Here is a 19,062-nt window from a genome sequence, read left to right on the forward strand (position 1 = left end):
CCTCTCATTCACTCCACTATGTAATCTAATCTATATCCAATTCTCCACTGTATTGAACCTGCTAGAGTAGATCGTAAATAATGTGCGTGTTGCCGGAGCAAATGGATACACCTTTGTGCACTTATTATTTGAACTTTCAACAGCATATTTCAGAGTTAACCATTTATTTCTTTTTTACCTTAAATTAAAATATAGATTTAAAAACTAATTACAGTAATTAAAAATATTTTTTAACATTTCAACTATGTATTTTTCTTAATTATTGGGTAGATATTTAATACTTTTAATAATTTTAAGACAAGTGTAACTGCCTCTGGCAGACTGAAAAATTTCTCTAGTTAACTAGGAGGAGAGGATTACAGCCATTCTGAAATTATCAAACATCTAACCACCAATTCAGTTGGTCACACAAAGCTCAGGAGAATCAGTACCATGTCTTCTGTTCCTTTAAATACCACAAAAATTCCTAGTATTTTAATGGAAAATATTCTCATAATCATCTGGGAGTAATTCTCAGAAGCAAGAGAGTATTTAAGATGGACAGAAATTTTACTACCCATTGGATTTCATTGCATTTAAATAATTTAAATTGTCTTGAGGTATAAAAGTATAATTTAATATGAGATAGATATACAATGTCTATATATAGATTTTTTGTTAATTCCAATTTTTCATGAGTCAGAAAAAGAGAAGTATTTTTCAGGGTTTATTGATCACTGTCACATTCATTTTAAGCAGACTTAATAACTAACCTATTTGGATATAAGAAGGTTACTTGAACAGTAACTAGGTATCAGTGCTAGATATCCATGTGCAAAAAATATTAAATGTCTTATATTTAATTTTTGAAATTTTAGATCAAAGACTGAAAGTTGATTTTTTTAATGAATGCTAAGACATCAAAGTGCATCGGAATTCTCATATTTAATAATTTAAAGTATGAAGACTAAAGAAATATAGCTGATTCTGCTGTTGCATCAGCAGTGCAGAGGCAGAAAACGCAATGAACTAAAAAAGGTCAGTTGTCAATTTAGTTGCTGTTTTAAGAGCTAATAAGTAAAATAAAATATTCAATATTTTTCTTCAATTAGTATAAAAATGCTACTAAGTATGTGCCTTTGTATTTTAATACACATGATTGTATTTTATTACATATAAATGAATTATGAGTACGGTTATAGATATGCTAATACTTAATATACACATGTAATATATACAATTATTTCATAAGTTACATTAGTCAGGATAATTTTGTAGCCAATTTAGTTTTTCGCTCTACCCTACTTTAACAAACTCTATAAGGTAGTTGATGTTTCTATCTAATTTCTTCACTTTATGAAATTAGTGGTTTAGAATTGATCATTTCCCAATTATTCAAACATTTTGTTTATAATCTTTACCAGGCATTGTGTTTGGTATAGTGGGCTGAAAGATGAACTAGATAAAAATAAGACAATATTGTTCCCCTGCAACCTTTATAGCCTAGTGGTAAGATCTATAATTCTTAATTAAATATGTAATAAGATCATGTGGGAGATGGCCCAGCCATCTAGTAGGGCTGTCAGGCTTCACACAGATGTAGCATCTGTGAATCTTGAGTGATACAAGAATGTATTCCACCATATATAAACCAAGAATAAAGTAAAGAGTAAGGCATACTGCAGGGGCTAAAGAGATTCTTGTTCATTGGGTTAACTCTAAAATATAAACATAAGTCAGGTTTTCTTGGTGGACCTTTTCAAAATTTTAGATTAGGTTTAAAAAGGTACTGTGCTAAGCTCAGATAAACTCAAATTTTCAACAAACTGATTTACATCAAAGATTTATAGAGATTTGCTTGAGAGTTTAGAGTAGTACTCTTTAAAACACATTGCACTGAAAATGGTTCATAATACACAATCTGCCTATTCACAGACGTCCTCACTGAGTAAAGAAAGATAATCTTTTTTTCTGTTTATTAAAAAATCGTTTTTTATGCAATGTTTATCGTTTTTTGCTAAGTGGAAAGCCCTTGAAAGCAATCTGTCTCTACTCACTCACACACACACTCTCTCCCTCTCCCAAAACAAATTGTGAATGTTGAGCAAGTGGCCACAGCAGGACGTCATTTCCTGTGTAAGTCTCCTGGTGGTTTCTGAGATTAACTTTATGAATACCAGTTTATAAACATAATTTCATAAGAAATGAAATAAATCTGCTGTCTACAACTTTATAAACATGCAACTGGATTTTTGCAGAGTATTGATCACTGCAAATTCTGAAAGTGTTTTAGAGTTATTTCCGATATAGACTGCTGTTACAGTTTAAATCGTATCCCCCTCCCCCGATTCATAGGCTGAAGTCCTAAACCCCCAGCACCTCAGAATATGAACTTATTTGGAAATAGAGTCATTGAAGAAATGATTCATTCAGTGAAGGTCATATTAGAGTATAGTGGGCTCCTGTACTAATATGACATAAAAAGGGGAAACTTGGACACAGACATGTGGAGAGAGAACCTCACATGAAGATGAAGGTAAAGATCCAGGCCTGATAGCGGAAACCAAGAAACAATAAATGCCAAAGGCTGCCAGAGAACCACCAGAAGCTAGGTGAGACGCGCGGAGCAGATTCTCCCTCACGCCCGGAGAAGGAACCAGTCTTGGCAACACCTTGATCTCAGATCTAGCTTCCGGAACAACGAGGCAATACATTTCTGTTGTTAAGTCACCTTGTATGTGGTATTTTGTGATGTCAACTCTAGCAAACCAATGCAGATGCCTTTCCCTCCCTTCCCCAATTTGCACGATTTCTATGGATAAATAAACAGAAAAACTTCCCATGACACACTTTCAAAGTAGTCCTGATGGAACAGAAGAATCATTTCTCACAGTAAATTTGTCTGGTTCTAGTTACACCCTCCAAAAAACTTTCTGCCCAATTAAATGTTATTGTGTGGAGAACCGCTCCTTGTGGTTTAGGGAATTGCAACCCCGGCCATGAGCCTGAGTTGCCCCCACAGCTTGTCTTTAAGTCTCGACAGAAGGCTGCATGAGAGACATAACCGAAAACCATTCAGAGGGTTTCCACGAGAATTGGATTTAAAGAATGCTTATTATGCTTTAGAACTTGCTCTGCTTTTCTTATCTCTTAGTTAAGCATAAACAATCTCTAGCAAAGAATGTATGAAACCTTGCACCTAATGCCAGTGTGGTGTCAAGATGTTTGATAGACCCTGTCACAGACTGGTCACTGCCCCTTCTGTACTGGCACTTGTAACCTATTATTGTCATCTGTAATCCAGGCACCTAAAGCTATTGATGATTTATGAATTTTGACCTTGTATTTCCCATGCGTACCCTTCTCAGTAAAAACCATGAGGGACGGAGGTCTTGTGCTTTCTCCACTAGAGGGAACAGCCGCCTCCCTACCCCCCAAGGTAAAATACAGTGTCCTGGATAGATTTACTTCACCATGGTCTCAAAACCTCTGCTGGACAGAGTAGTATACAACCAAGCCTATGCATTGGAAGCAACTCTGCCTCACCTGGTGCCCAGACATGGGGCTTCATCTGGTGCCCAAACACAGGCAGACGCACCTCATTATTGCAGTACTCCAAGAGTTTTATAAAATAAATTAATTTAGTCAGGATTATGAACTAGCTACAGCAATACAGTGGTTTTAGTTCAAAAACAAAAGTCATTCCCAAAGAAAGAGCTGATTATTATATTTGGTACTTTTAGTTATTATTAAAACAGATATATGATGGATGTTTCCATGTTCCAGTCACTGTGCTGAGGTCCTTGCATGGATTATCTCATTAATGTCCCACATAAGTGTGAAATACTGTTATCCTCATTTCACTAATGCATTAGCTTGGGCCTAAAGATGTTCAATAACTTGGTTTTTTTTAAAAAAGTTCACCGCTAATTAGCAGAGCCAGTACTCAAACCCAGAAAGTCTGGCTCTGGGGTCAGCACATTTCACTACCATGTTCTGCTTCAGAGTTTCATGTTGTCAAACCATAAGATTTAATTAAAACTTATATTGTGCAAGAACTGAAAATATTCAGAGTATGTCCTTTATAAAAGAAGGACAGCCTCTACCCTTAACAAACTAAAGGTCAAGCTTCCATCAGCTTTTGGAGACTCGGGATAACCGTGATGCTCAACCTGAGAATCGTGGGGGCCAGGAGAGGAGAAATATTCTCCACACGCCTCCTCATTTAAAATCTCTGATTGAGCGCTGGCTGCTGTGGCTCAGTGGATTAAGTGTTGGCCTGCGAGCCAAGTGTCGCTGGTTCAATTCCCAGTCAGGGCACATTAATAGGTTGCATGTTAGGTCCCCATTTGGGGGCAAGAGTGAGAGGCAACCACACAGTGATGTTTCTCTCCCTCTCTTTATCCTTTTCCCTCTCTCTAAAAATAAAAAATAAAATAAAATCTCTGATTGAAATGATGAATTTTTCTTATTTGATAAAATAAGAGCATTCTGAATTTTCCTAAAATCTCTTCCCGAGTTACATAGTGTCATCTTGACATTGCCCACAGCCCAAAGTCTCTCTCTGTTAGACTGGCTCTAGGTATATTTTTACTTCAGCAACTTCTGCTGTTCTCCATAAGATATATGTGGTTAATACTTTCACCTGTATTTCCACATTTAATGATGGAGAGCTGGAAAGATTAAAGTTTCAGAGATTCCAGGTATAACAATAAGTGGTCTTTCAACCGCATCTTAAAACTGTCTGTTTACCTAAAAACCTGCATCTGGTACCACACTGAAGTCACTCTTTCCAATTATAATGATCCTAAGGGACCCTTAATAATTTTATTTACACTAATCATATAACTTTTTGGTATACTAAGAAAAATTGCAGGCTAAGTCAATGTGCCTCCAAAGAGCAGGTGTAGCTTAATTGCTTTCATGACTAGATTTGACACATAAACTGCATAAATCCCCTCAGGGGTCTTAGACCATCATCTTTCTTGGTTCCAGCATGTTAATACCAGTCTAAAACCTTCATAAAAACTCCTTGGTAATTTGTTTTAAAACTTGCAGACTCTAAAATATAATAACTAGTCATCTTTCTGTCTTTATTGTGTATTAGGGGCTTCCCAAAGAACAATCATGGAGGCAAGCCCTTCAGGGGGACACTTTCGGTGACATGGTGATCACCCTGAAAGTTTTGTCCTCTGGAGGGCTTCTTCAAAAAGAAATGGCAAAAAAAAAAGAAAGAAAGGAAGAAAGGAAAGAAGGGAGGGAGGGAGGGAGAGAGAGAGAGGAGAGAGAGAGAGAGAGGAGAGAGAGAGAGAAAGAAAGAAGAAAGAAAGAAAGAAAGAAAGAAAGAAAGAAAGAAAGAAAGAAAGGAAGGAAGGAAGGAAGGAAGGAAGGAAGGAAGGAAGGAAGGAAGGAAGGAAGGAAGGAAGGAAGGAAGGAAGGAAGAAAGAAAGAAAAAAAGAAAGAAAGAAAGAAAGAAAAGGAGAGAAAAAAGAAATGGCAGCTGCTTCAAAGAACAATGTTCTACTACAGATTCATTCCCCAGGTTCTATAAGCTTGTTGTTAAGTAGGAAGTGCAAGCATTTCAGGGAGCCCTCTAAGGTCAAGTGTCAACCAAATGTCTTTGTCAGTTAAAATGAGGACTTCCGGTCAGTTAAGAAGACAAACCCCTGAGAGTAGAGTGCCCTCTCAGCCATCGCCCTCTCCACCGATGAAGATCTCTTTCTTTCTGCTAACGTAGACAGTCAGACCTGCTGTCATCATTGAAAAACAGGAGTGGCTTCATTTATTCATTTATTTTAGTCCTTGCCCCAAATCATTAGCATGAAGAATTCATAGATACACCCATGTGCCCAAAGCCGATGGTATTTTTTAGCCTCCTTTTGATCCCATTACTGTCACAAGATTACACGAAGAGGACCTGAAAGTAATCTTTATGGGTTGCAAAAATGTACACACCCTTTTGTAAGTTTATCAGGAAATCTTAGTGTGGGGCAGCTCAAACAAACCAGGGCGGCAGGGCGGCAGGAACAGGATACCAACTCGTATCCGTCTCCTTGCAGGTGGGTGTTGGCTCACTTCAAGCAGATGGTGGGTCTACAAGTCTAATGTATTATATATGTCTCAATAGACAAATATTTGCACTGGACCAGAATAAACAAGAAAAAAATTCCTCAGCTTAGTTTCCAAAGACTATCCCAAGTTTTAGGACACCTCAGCATTTAAACTATCGTAGGAAGTGAGTGAATGAACCATGAGTTCTAGCTCTCATTTTCTTCTGCTTAAAATCTGCTTGACCAATAAGGAAAAAGGTTGATAGGCAGAGTGTATTCGGAAATTACAGGATTTTTCTCACTTGGAGAGCTCTTTGAAGTGTGCAGTATAAGCATACTTTAGCTCTAAAAGTGTAGCCTAGCTCGTTTTCTTTCTCTAGTAATTTACAGTTTCCACAATATGATTTGTTCATGTTTTATCCTACCTGGAAATATGCTGATGAAGGAATCTGAGTAAATGCTCAACAGGTTTAACAGAATATCAGTGTCACTTTATACCTTTACAGCACAAGTATGCACAGTCATCTTTTCCATGTGAGCCTGGTTTTCTTGCTTTTGTTTTTCATACACTTATTGAAACAGTAGCAATGAGTATTTGATTTAGTCTCCTTGTTGAACTTGAAAGAGTTGCCCTACTGCCGCAGGAATGAGACAGACTGATTTCAAGGGGAGATTGGCGTTATGGAAAACACGTAACCTTCTCCAAAGCAGCAATCACCACAACACCAAAAGAGCAAGAGTCAACCATTGAAATGATCATAACTTTCACAAATGCAGTAAATGTTTTAAGGCCCCTGAAATGTTTTTTTTTTTTTTTTTTTGACTTTTGAAAATTGTTAACAGTGGAAAACTTATTTAAATGAATCTTCCTCCAAAAGTCAAATAGTTTGACCTATAAACCTCATCCACCGTTCCTGGAAAATTAAATTGAAGAAGGAAGATAATTTGACTCATTTGAATTTATCCACAAGGAAAAAACAATCAGCGTAAGATACAATTTCCAAGGGCTTCTTGCATTTCCCTTCAGAAGGGAGGTCTGGAAAAAAGCAGTCATTGGGCCTTCTAATCATTCAAGAATGGACAAAGATGGCTCGTACTAGGACCACAAATCTCAGCAACTACTGGGACAAGGCAGTGTGGTGAGCCTGGAGGAAGGTGGAACAAAAGAGAGAGTCCAGGATGGGTAACTGGGAAAGATTCGGTGAAAATATTGGGGACAGACAATAACACACAAGTGTTCTCTCTCTCTCTCACCCCCCTCCACACAGTTCCTCCACACATTTCCCCCCCTTGCCCTGCCCCAGCTATGAGTTCAAGATAATTAGAAGAGAAAGGAAAAGGGACTTAGAAATGAGGCTATGAGTTATGACATAGACCTTCATTAATGTTGAGAAGTTCAAGTAAAATTGAAATCATGTTTAATTATTTTGTTGGCTAGAGCCATACAGGGGCTGAGACTTATCTGAATTAGAATTCTTACTTTGATCAAACATTCTGCCTAATTGTGATTCATAATTCATGACACATTATCTTCAAAGCATAGATACTAGAACATACCTGTGTTAAGAAAAAAATTATTCTTTGATTATTGAGAGACTTTCCATGGCTCAGATTTCATCATGCCCAAACAAATGCCCGAACAGCTGTCTCTCCCCAATTACTGAGACTCTCAGGAGAATTCCACAGAGTTGATACCTCTCTTGAAATATTTTCCCTTGTGGTTACATAGTTCTCCATACTGCCGAGTTTTTACCTGCTTTTGTGACCAATCTTTCCTACGATCCTCTGATGCTCTATAATCAACCTCCAAACTTCAAAAGCACTAAGGCTCAGTGCTAGGCGCTCCTTCATTTTTTACCTACAATGTCTCCATAAGCCCATAATGTCTCCTCTAATTCCATCTCAGCTAGTCTGTCCACCAGAAAATATGTAAGTGTATTCTCCTTGTGGTCTCTCAATGTGGACTAGTGTGGGCATCCTCACAGCACAGTGGTGGGTTCCAAGAGCAAGCATCCCAAGAGAAGCAGGCAACAGTTGTATTGCTTTTATGACCTAGCTTCGGAAGTCACATAATATTACACCACCAGGTTTATTACTAATTGGAAACATAGAACTCATGTTTTAATGGGAGGAATGTCAAAGGCACATTGAAAGGAGGGTGTGTGGAATGGGAGATATTGTTGCAAAGGGTTTTGCAAATACAATCTGCTAAAAAGAGGGAAATAGAATGAGTGACAGAGAGACAAACTTTTAAGATGACCTGTAAGAAGAATACCTCGTATGGCATAGCCATGCAGCAAAACAATTTGGAGAGGCATTTAATTTTGAAGTGTCAGATAAACCACTGCCCAAACACAAACTCACTTACAGAGCAGACCATAGCAAAATTGTTAAAGCTGCTTCTCAAACTAAGTAGAGTAAAGAGAACAATAAAATAAAGTTGTTAGATATATACATACTCAGGACCCATCATTAACTAGTTGAGAGAAATTCAGCCAGCCTCTGCCTAGAAAGGAGAGTGAGCAAAAACAACTCTATGCATGTGTTCTGTTTGTTTTAAAGATTAAATTGTACATCAGTAGATGAGTGGGTCAAAAATCTGTTACACTTACAGAATGGAATGCTACACAGAAGAAAGAAAGAAGGAACTCTTAACCATTTGTGACAGCATAGGTGAGACTGGAGAATATTATGCTAAGTGAAATAAACCAATTGGGAAAGACATACCATATGATCTCACTTATAATAGGACCCTAATGAACAAAATAAACTGATAAGCAAAAGAGAACCAGAGACATGGAAACATGGAACGGACTGACAGTGACCGGAGGGGAGGGAGGAATAGATGAATAATGGAATGAAGTGGAAAAGATCAGTCAAAAAACACCTATGAATGACCCACCGACATGGACAACAGTGTGGGGATTGACTGTGGGAGTGGGGGTTGGGCTGGGCAGAGCAGGGCAAAGGGGGAAAAACTGGGACAACTGTAATAGAATAAAAATAAAAAATAAATTTCAAAAAAATCATAGACTCAATTACAGAATTCTTATGATTTTAAAAACAGTAACCTTATATTAATTTGTGTGCAAAGTGCCCTATTAAAATGTTTACTTTTTAATATCTGATCTTTGCAACATTTTGAGATGAGTATAATTGCTCCCATTTTACAGACAAGAAGGCTGAGGCTCAGAGAAGCTAAATAATTTGATTCAAATTCTATGCACTTTCCATTACCACACAACGCTTTTGATTGGTTTATAAAATTATCTTCTAGAGGATATTTAGTTAAAAGTATCAAATAGGCAGATCTGACCAGAGTTTAAAGCAGGGAAATAGAATTCAAAGTACTATAGAAAGCTTTTTTATTTTTAATATACTAAAAATCCTAAAGAACAGGGCATTTAATGTCCCTAGTCAACAGCAAGCCCAATGGGTCTTGGAAGTAACATGCTTTTAAAGAGGCTGCGTTACACAGGGCCTAACTTGATTTTAAGTATTTCTGTGAAGAGCATAAACCAAGAGGGAAATATAATTAACTTCAAACAAGAAGAAAGCAGACATCTTTAAGGAGATTTCTTAAGGAGATAAAACAGAGTTTTTGGAACAAAAAGTGTAAATATTCAGAGGTAGTTCCAAAAATCAATAGGGACAAATGAGTAATGTGAATACAAATCTGAAGTTGACTGGGTTAATTGGCTGGAAAAATAAATACAGATGTAAAATCAATGTTTCTGGAGCTCACTATTGCCATTAAGAAGCAGACAGTGATAGCAAAATGTTTCACAAGTTTTAACACCACAGACTGTTTCGTGGGCCCAGTTTTCCCGTTATTCTTATTTAACTTCTCAGTCTGTAACCTGAACTTTCCATAGGGACAGTGCTAGATTTGCATTTTTCTCATTGTCTGTATTAACATGCCCTTCCAGATTTCTTTCAGATGATAATGTTTTATATTGAGCTAGTGAAACTTTTTTTTATTTAGAAAGATTCCTTTCAAGATAGTGCAATAAGGAAATTTTATTGTGGTTTGCTACTTAAGCTGCGGGAAACTTGGATACTTTTTTGTAACTATGTGTCACAGAGCATAAAAAGTCATAGAACTAAACTTTATAAAAAATAATCTACAACTAATATCTTCATCTATGTAGTGCATAGAGCTCTCCTATAAAGCTGGCTATTATTGGATGCATTACTGAAGAAGTTAGGGAAAACTTTTCATTCTTATATTAAGAAGTGAAAGCAACTTTCTATGTACAGGTCCATAGGAAGAAATGCAACAGCAAATTAAGAATATTAAGCCACATTCTTTCCACAAATAAGCTAGTTCTGGCTATTTGGCGGCGGGGGAGGGGGGGGCATTGTTGAAGCCTCTCCCAGTAACAGTTCATGTATGCCATTTTATAACAAAATGCTAAATTTCCCCAAGCTATTAATTGTACAGATTTGAAAGCCTCCACAGGAAAACAATTTTAAATGCACTCATGCTCACAACACACACACACACACACACACACACACACACACACACACACAGTGGAATGAGTCAGGACACAAAAGCAAGGTGGTGTCTTTCTTGTTTTTTAAGCATTTTCTATATTATCTAAAGCTAGTTACTGATGCTTTAAAATTTTCCCTGTTCAAAAACTTCTATATCTGAGACCTGATTTGTTAAGCTTTACATTCAAAATATACAATAACTATTAAGTGTTTTTTTCTTTACCATTTTGTCATAGAGTAAGAATTATCATTTTAGGGGAAAAAAGGCAATTAAAATATTTTCTCAAGGGATTACCAGAAGATCTGTTTGTGCCCCTTATCATCTGACCCAGGATGGATGGACCTGAAGAAAATCACCAGAGATCTATCCAGTGCTTCCTGACTTGTGGAAACGCTCTGTCTGCTGTAACTTACTCCCTAAAAAGAGAGAAATAATAATTTCACAACCTGATACTTGATCAATGTTTACGCTCCTATAAACGATGATGACTCAAAGGGCCGCACTTCATGATCTTCAACTTATTCTCAAAAATGGGGGAAATGCTCTTGGGGGGGGTGGCGATAAACACCATTATTCATCTGCACCTACAGATCTAAATTCAAATCCATTATTGAGTAGGACATAATTTGAACAGTTATTTTTCAAGCTTTGATTTTGAAGTACAAGTGGGACCCAAGGGGAAGGTAACTAGTTATTTAGCAAGATGTCATCTTTATCTGTTGCCCACAGCTTCAGAGAAAACTAAGAAATATTAGAAGAATTTTTTAGAAGGAACTATAAACACTAAAAGAATATGGAGAGTACTGTTGGGTGAGAAATGTTCTGAAGTCTTCCTATCCATTTCCTAAAAACAGTGTTTTACATTGTTTTTGTTTCTACCTTCAGAGCTCTCAGAGCGTTCATAGACACCCATCGACTCCATCAGTCAACAGATTGATGTAGACTATTAAACTGGTGAACACAGATCTGGAACTCCCTCTAAATACTCAATAAATGCTTCCTTCATACTGTAGGAAATGGCAGAAACTAGACTAGTTAAAAGTAAATATAGTTTATTTCCAAGTTTAGATAGCAACTGGATCTAGCATATCCAACTGCTATTAAAGGCTTCACTCCAGTGAATGGATAAATTGGTCTGTTTTTAATATAACCTGAATGGCATAAGAAGCATTTATCTCAAACTATTGATATTAGGTTTCATGTTAAACTGCTCAAATTTTTAACTACTCTGTTGTCTTAAATAAATAAATGTTCCCACTTGAAATCTTATTTACACCATTGTTTTTGGCAGAGACTTACTTTTCCAAAGGCATATCAAAGATTAACGTCAAACTAGCCGGATATACATTATCATAAAATTCAAATTAATGGTAATTGACATATGACTTCATGGCAACCAGAAATGCACTGTTCCAAAGTGGTACTTATCATTTATATAGTTGCACTATGAAAAGTGTTCAACTCGAAGTTTCTTTTCCCTCTCTTGTACCTAGAAATTCAGACTCATCAATGGTCAAAGTTTGAATTAAAAGAGCAAAAAGGGACCGGAGAGAAGTAATAATATATAATAATGATGTTTTTTCCTTGTTGGTCATGAAGCTACCTAGGGTTTTTGGAGAGAACTAACAAAGCAAGGTAAACTTTTCTTTTGGAACAAGTGTCTTTGCGTCTTAGCATCAAGACAAACCACCACCCTCCCTGGAGAGAATAGAGGAAAGAATCCATGAACTTGAAGATAGAAGGAGGAAAAAAAATTACTCATTTGGACAACAGATAATAAAGATGCTGGGAAAAAAATGAACACAGACTCAAGGACCTACAGGACTACATCAAAATATTTAACATCTAAGTCACTGGCATCTTGGAAAGAAAGAAGAAAAAGGTCGGGACTGAAAGTCTGAAAAAATAATGGCTGACAAGTTGCAAGTTTAGCAATAGTCATAAACCTACAGAACACAAACAGGATAAATTTATAGGTATCCACACCAAGACATAAAAGAACTGAAGTGCTGAAAACTAAAGACAAAGAAAAGGACTTGGAAGCAGAGAGAGAAATAACAAATCACCTTATTTATAAAGGAAAAACAATCAAAATAACAGATTTTCATAAAAAACCCTGGAAGCCAGAAAAAGAAGACATTTTTCAAATGTTGAATGGAGAAAAAATATGAACCCAGAATCCCTTATCCAGGAAAATGCTCACCAGGAATTAAATGGAAATCAAGACATTCTCCAGTAAAATAAACAGAGTATTCTGGTTGCCAGCACCTACCCTAAATGAATGGCTGAAAAAAATCCTTCCAACAGAATGCAAATGTGAAAAGAAGAAATCTTGAAACTTTAAGAAAGGGGAAAGAACACTATAAAGAATAAAAACATAGATAAGTACCCATATCTTCCTTCTCCTTTGAGGTTTCCAAGTTATGCTTGATGCCTGAAGCAAAAATTATGCCATGTGGTGCTCAAGATGCATAGAGAAAGGATTTAAGACTATTATAAAAAGACAAAGATAAAGTGACTTGAAGAAAGGTGAAGTTTCTACCATTCACTCAACTGGTAAATGTCAAAGCCAGCAAACTATGGTGTGTATATGTATCATAATAGTAGAGCAACAACTAGATAGTATATACAAAAAGATACACTCAGAAATACTACATACAATTCAAAATAAACTTCTATAAAAATGTTCAAGTAGCCTACAGTGAGACAGAAAAAAGATATTATTCCATTGAGATTTTAGTAAAATTGCTGGTGGCTTAGTTATGTCCTTCACCAATACAAGCTGTGACCCAGCTTCACCCTGCCTCTACTGTGACTATTGATTATAACACATGGGTCTATATACTCAATGGGTCCTGTTACTAGCCACTATAGTCTTGGATTCAATGTTATTCGAAAGTTGTGTTGAGAAAAATAATACTCAGGGTTGGTTGAAAAACAAAAGGCCTGTTTTCCCAGAAGGTCATTCTAACCCTGAATCAAGCAAAATCATTGGAAATAAGGGCTCTTGGGCTACACTTGGTTAAACTCCTGCCTCTTCTCCCCCATATACATGCAGAATAGCTTTTATGATATTTGGATTTTGTATAAAGCTATCAGCTAAATTGATATGAAGGTTTTTCCAAGAGAGAGCCCTGCATCTAATATTAATAATAATACTGGTATCGCCCATTGTTGGGCACCTCTTACATACCAGACATCTTGTATAAATTATCATTAATTCTTATAACAATCCACTTAGACTGTGACTATATAATTTTATTGCAAAAATTTGTTTTATGACTTCACATTATTCTCATTAGGAGGAGATACCAGGGGGAAATTCTGAGTTTAGCTGAGAGTATAATTGCTGTCATGAATTAAAATTCAAAGGCTAACAGACAACCCAAAGTAATCAGGATGAATAGCCAGGAGAGTGCACTGAATCTATGAATGCCCAATGAAGAGAAAAGTAGAGGAAAACCCTTATAGCCACCAGGAAGGAAGAGAAGAGGTCATCAGATCACCCGGATAGGTTCTCACACATGAGGAGCTTCCTAGGTGCTATTAGGCAGAAATCAAAAGCATACAAGAACTCTAGAAATTGTAGGATAGCAGACGTTTAAATGCTATTGGAGGTAAGGAGACAATTGAAGGGATATTTCTTAATAGTCAGATTCTCTTATGGTGGCTGGCTTGCTATTCACTTTCTCAAGGGTTCTAAACATAGTTGCATGTCAAAAGCCATCCAGATCTGGCCCTGGAAATTCCTCCACATTGTCTCCCTGTAATGGGCAGCACTTAACGGAAAGGGGATAGAGTTTGGAATTTTGTCCAGTCTCGCACTGAAGCAGTAAGAGTTTGGTAGACCCCTTAACTCTTCTGAACCTATTTCCCCACTTGTAATATAATGAATCCAGAGTAATTTATCTCTAAAATCATTCTCAAATGTAAAATCCCATGATCCTCTTGAAAATGTTGTCAAGACAAACTTCTAGTCCTGATTGGATGAAGAACATGATATTTATAATTCTTCTTGGTTTCTTGTGATAACTCTACATCCAATAGTTTTTGTGAAAGTTAACACAACTTCACAATGACCAACCTTTGGACTTTTTTAAAAGTGTTTTTAGCATTATTTAGTTATTTTCACCGTCTAGAACACACATTAACATCACTGTTTTCTCACAGAACATTTTTCTTTTTTTGTTTCCAAGGTCATAAACTTGTCTTTCCACCGCGGACAGATGTTATATAAGATATCTCACAGTAGAACCAGTCCAAAAGGTGATAAATCAACACAAACCAGTCACCATGATGAAAAATACAACTTAAAGCACAAGTACATCCAACAACAATTCAACATATTTGTGAAATAGTTTCTGCATCAGTGAATGCAACTCTGGATATCTGCGGAGCACGACACTACCCTTCTGAGCCACATTTTTCCTTGTGTCCAGTGAGATAGGCATAGCTTCCCTGCTTTCTCAAACAGTGGCTTTAAAATTCAGATGACATCATGTGTATGTAAGAATTTTGTATACCCAAAAGCATATGGACTTGGAAGGTATAAGTAGCTTCATCTTTCTAGGAAACATTATAATATCAACAAAGCAGTGATCTAATTCTATAAAATATCTATCTTGATGAATCATTTTTTTACATTAATTCAAGATTTCTTTAAGTGTGTCCCATGGACAGTTAATAGGTACTATGCAAATAACAATAAAACCCCTTCCAATTTTTTTTTAATTAAATAGTCTGGAAAAAAATGCTTGGTTAAGCAAAGTTAAACAGACTTCTTTCCTGTAGAACTTTATAAAGCTTTTAATATGCTAATGTGCAATACTCCATGGACACTATATGATGCAGTGAGTTCTAGGCTTATTTGACTATAGAGCTGTTTTCCTAAGAAACATATCAGTAAGTATCATTAGGAAATAGCACTAATACATTTTTTTTTTTCTTGTACAACTTGCTGAATGAAGCATAACCTATTCAGCATATGCCTCAGAGCTGGAATTGCAGACAGACCCACGGAAAGATGGTGCAGTAGCTAACACTGATTCCAGCTGTGCTAATCCCTATTCTCGTAACATTTAAGTAAATCGGGCTTCTGGGCAGCAGATATTTTAGAAACAACACATTTGCTTCCCAGGTTTTAAAGTAAAATGGCAGGTAAGCAGATGTCATTAAGCCCAAATTAATCCATCAGCATCACTAGCAATGTTTTTTTGTTCTTATCCCCCACCCACATTGTAATATCCCATGTTTTATTTTCTTCTCTTCTCTATTCAAAACTTAAGACCCTAAATTTTCTGGTGCATAACACTTGGCAGCCAGACCACCTAGGTTCAAAGTCTAGGTACAGCACCTATAATTTATGAACTGAGTGTCCATAGCAAGTTACTTCACTTTCTTCCAGTGTTGAGTAAATATAACAAAATAGGTATCCTTATCATTTAACTATAAGAACTGAGTAAATTGAAATAAATCACTTATTATCCAGACTCCCACTATTTGCCATCTGAAGGTCAGGACCCAATTTGATTTGGATGGTATGATAGCCCTTGTTATTTAACTTTGAAACCCAAACTCAATAACTAAGAAGAAATGATAGTAATGAGTATTTGTGGTATCTATATCATAGAGTTGTTGTGATGAGTGAACTATTTAATATCTATTAAGCACTCAGGAGACTGTCTGGGACCTAGTATTTGCTATTCCTATTATTCCAACTAATATAACATGATTTTCCATAAGGATTATTAATGATAGACCTTTGCTAGGCAACTTATTTTTATTTTACAGAGGCTCTCAGTACTTTCATCTAAAATTGTATTAAAGGTCTGACCTTCATATGTTAGTTATGCATTCAGTATTTGTTTTTACCAGGGGACCTTTTTAGGAAGGAAAAAGAATAGAGGGATATGAAGCTCATTTCTAGTCCCATCTCTGCAAAGTAATAATCATAACACATTAGGCAGGGACATAACCTCTGAAATTTAAGTTTCCTCTTTGGAAAAGTAGGACAAATATTACCCTTCTTAGCTGGTGCAGTCAACACAGAAAATAAACATAAAAATGTTCTGCAAATGGGAACAAGTAACACTCAAGGAAGAAACTGCCTGTCACTCCACTTAGACCACTGCTTATGCTATTTGTGGGCTATAACCTCAGAATTACAGTCTTAATCTTAAACCAACATGAAACCCAGAGGTACAAACAAATATTCTGTTGCAGAAGAAATTAGAACATATTTTACACTAATTACACAGGTGAACAATTTTTAACATAATTCCCGTTGAGTTCGATTTTTCAGCTTTTTAGACTTACACAGGCATGCTGACTTCAAAACTTCAGTTAGCTTTCTTCTAGAACATCAAGTTTATTTCTGTACAGCTTATCTTAATGCAACCACTCTAGGCTGAATCGAGCCTGGATTGAGGGAAGTACTAGTGCTCTCCTATTGGCTGAGAGCAAACCTTCCTCGAGTGGGGAGAGGTGGACAACCTTGACGACCGGAGACAGGTTCATACTTGTGTGGCTATTCAGTTACACATGAGACAGTGTGGTGAGAGGTTGTGTGCCACTCTTAATAGTGAATCATATTCTGAAGTGTAGTCCGAGTTCTTGTCTGTATACAAGGAGTTAGCAGAATTTATTTTTTTATTTACATATGTACTTATTTCCCTTCCTTCAGATCATGTCTGTCTCTGCTATTTCTCGTCATAAGTGTCTAAACAACCCTGATTCATTTTGTTCTATCCATGGCAGTTTTACCATTCCTGAAGGACAAACATCATTGCATTTTTCAGGCGAGCCTATTTTGCATATTTTAAAGTAAAACTTGGTGATCAAGATAAATCTTGGGCCCCTCACAAGCTGTGCATGCAGTGTGTCCAGAGTGTACAGATATGGACGAAAGAAACACGTGATAAATTGCCATTCGGTATACCTACGGTTTGGTGAGAGCCCAGAGATCATTCAAGTGACTGTTACTTTTGTATAGTGAAAACGTCAGGATATAACAAGAAAAATAAATGTAAAATAGAGTATCCTAGTCTATCATCAGCTATATGCCCAGTGTCTCATTCAGCTGAAATCCCAGTGCCAGTTTTTATTGAACTACCCTCTTTCAAAAAACAGGAGTATGGAGAAGAACTAAGTGACAGCAACGATGAAGATTTTGAAATTGAAGACTCAGTTCATAAGGAATTTGATCAGCATGAGGTGAATGATTTGGCATGAGATTTGGGACTATCCAAAAAAGCTTCAGAACTCCTAGCATCAAGACTGTATGAGAAAAACTTGCTTTAAAAAGGAGCAAAGGCATCTTATTTTCGATCAAGAAACAGTGCATTTCTGCAGTACTTTCGAAGTGACGGTGGCTTTGTGTATTACTATAACATATATGGTTTAATGGAGAATTGGAAATTCCAATCTATAATGCAATTGAATGGCTACTGTTCATTGATAGCTCAAAGCAGAGCTTGAAGTGTGTCTTCCTTCACAATGACAATGTATTTGGTGCAGTCCCAATTGGCCATTCAGTTTGTTTTTGTGAAGAATATGAAGACATGAAGAGAGTCATTGATCTGTTGCAATATCACAAGTACAATTGGGTCATCTGTGTTGACCTTAAAATGGTCTGCTTCCTTCTTGGTCAGCAACGCAGATATACCAAGTATCCCTGTTTTCTGTGTATGTGGGACAGCAGAGCTCGTGAGAATCATTGGGTGGAGTCGAACTGGCCTCTAAGATCTGACCTCAAACCTGGTGATCCAAACATTGTACACGAGCCACTTGTTGACAGAAAGAACATTATATTCCCACCTTTGCACATAAAACTGGGTCTCATGAAGCAATTTGTTAAAGCTTTGCCAACTGACAGAGACTGTTTTAAGTGTCTCATTTTGTCATTTCCTAGCCTGTCGTTTGAAAAGATAAAATACCTTAATATGTATGTTTGGTAGCAGAACTTTACTACTTGTACACAATTTGACTTACAGTAACAATATATAGCCTTTATACAAATAAAATAACTCTAAATAAACAGTATATTCAGGTAATTTTTTTCTTTATTTTCCTTTGTATGTACATTTTGTATTATTTTTGGGACAAAGGGGGGGGGGTATCCTGTACCTTAAGTAGTTGATGTGATAGAGAAAAACTAAGGTAATTTTTGGATTCAGATGCCAAAATTTAGTCAAAAACAAGTGTCAGATCTACCTCAACAAAAATTGTGTTTTCCAATGTTACCAGGCCAGTTGTTATATGATAAGGACATTTTCTAATAATATTCACTCAAGCACCAAACATTTACTGAGCATCTCCTAGGTCCCAGTAGTCTTTGTGCAACCCTAGTTGAGTCATGGAGTGCCTAACTCATTCATTACCTACACAAGCAGATGTTAATGTGACTTTTCCTGTGCACCTGCCTTATTGCTGATCCTTATCGAGTCCCTTCAGTCTTTGCTCAAGCTCCCTTCTTTGTATAAACAGGCTTCCTGCTTCAAGAGATTAGGACTATTCATAAGATCTGCTACGAAA

This window comes from Furipterus horrens, unplaced genomic scaffold (assembly GCF_987537825.1).
Source record: "Furipterus horrens unplaced genomic scaffold, mFurHor1.1.pri manual_scaffold_9, whole genome shotgun sequence".
NCBI classification, from domain to species: domain Eukaryota; kingdom Metazoa; phylum Chordata; class Mammalia; order Chiroptera; family Furipteridae; genus Furipterus; species Furipterus horrens.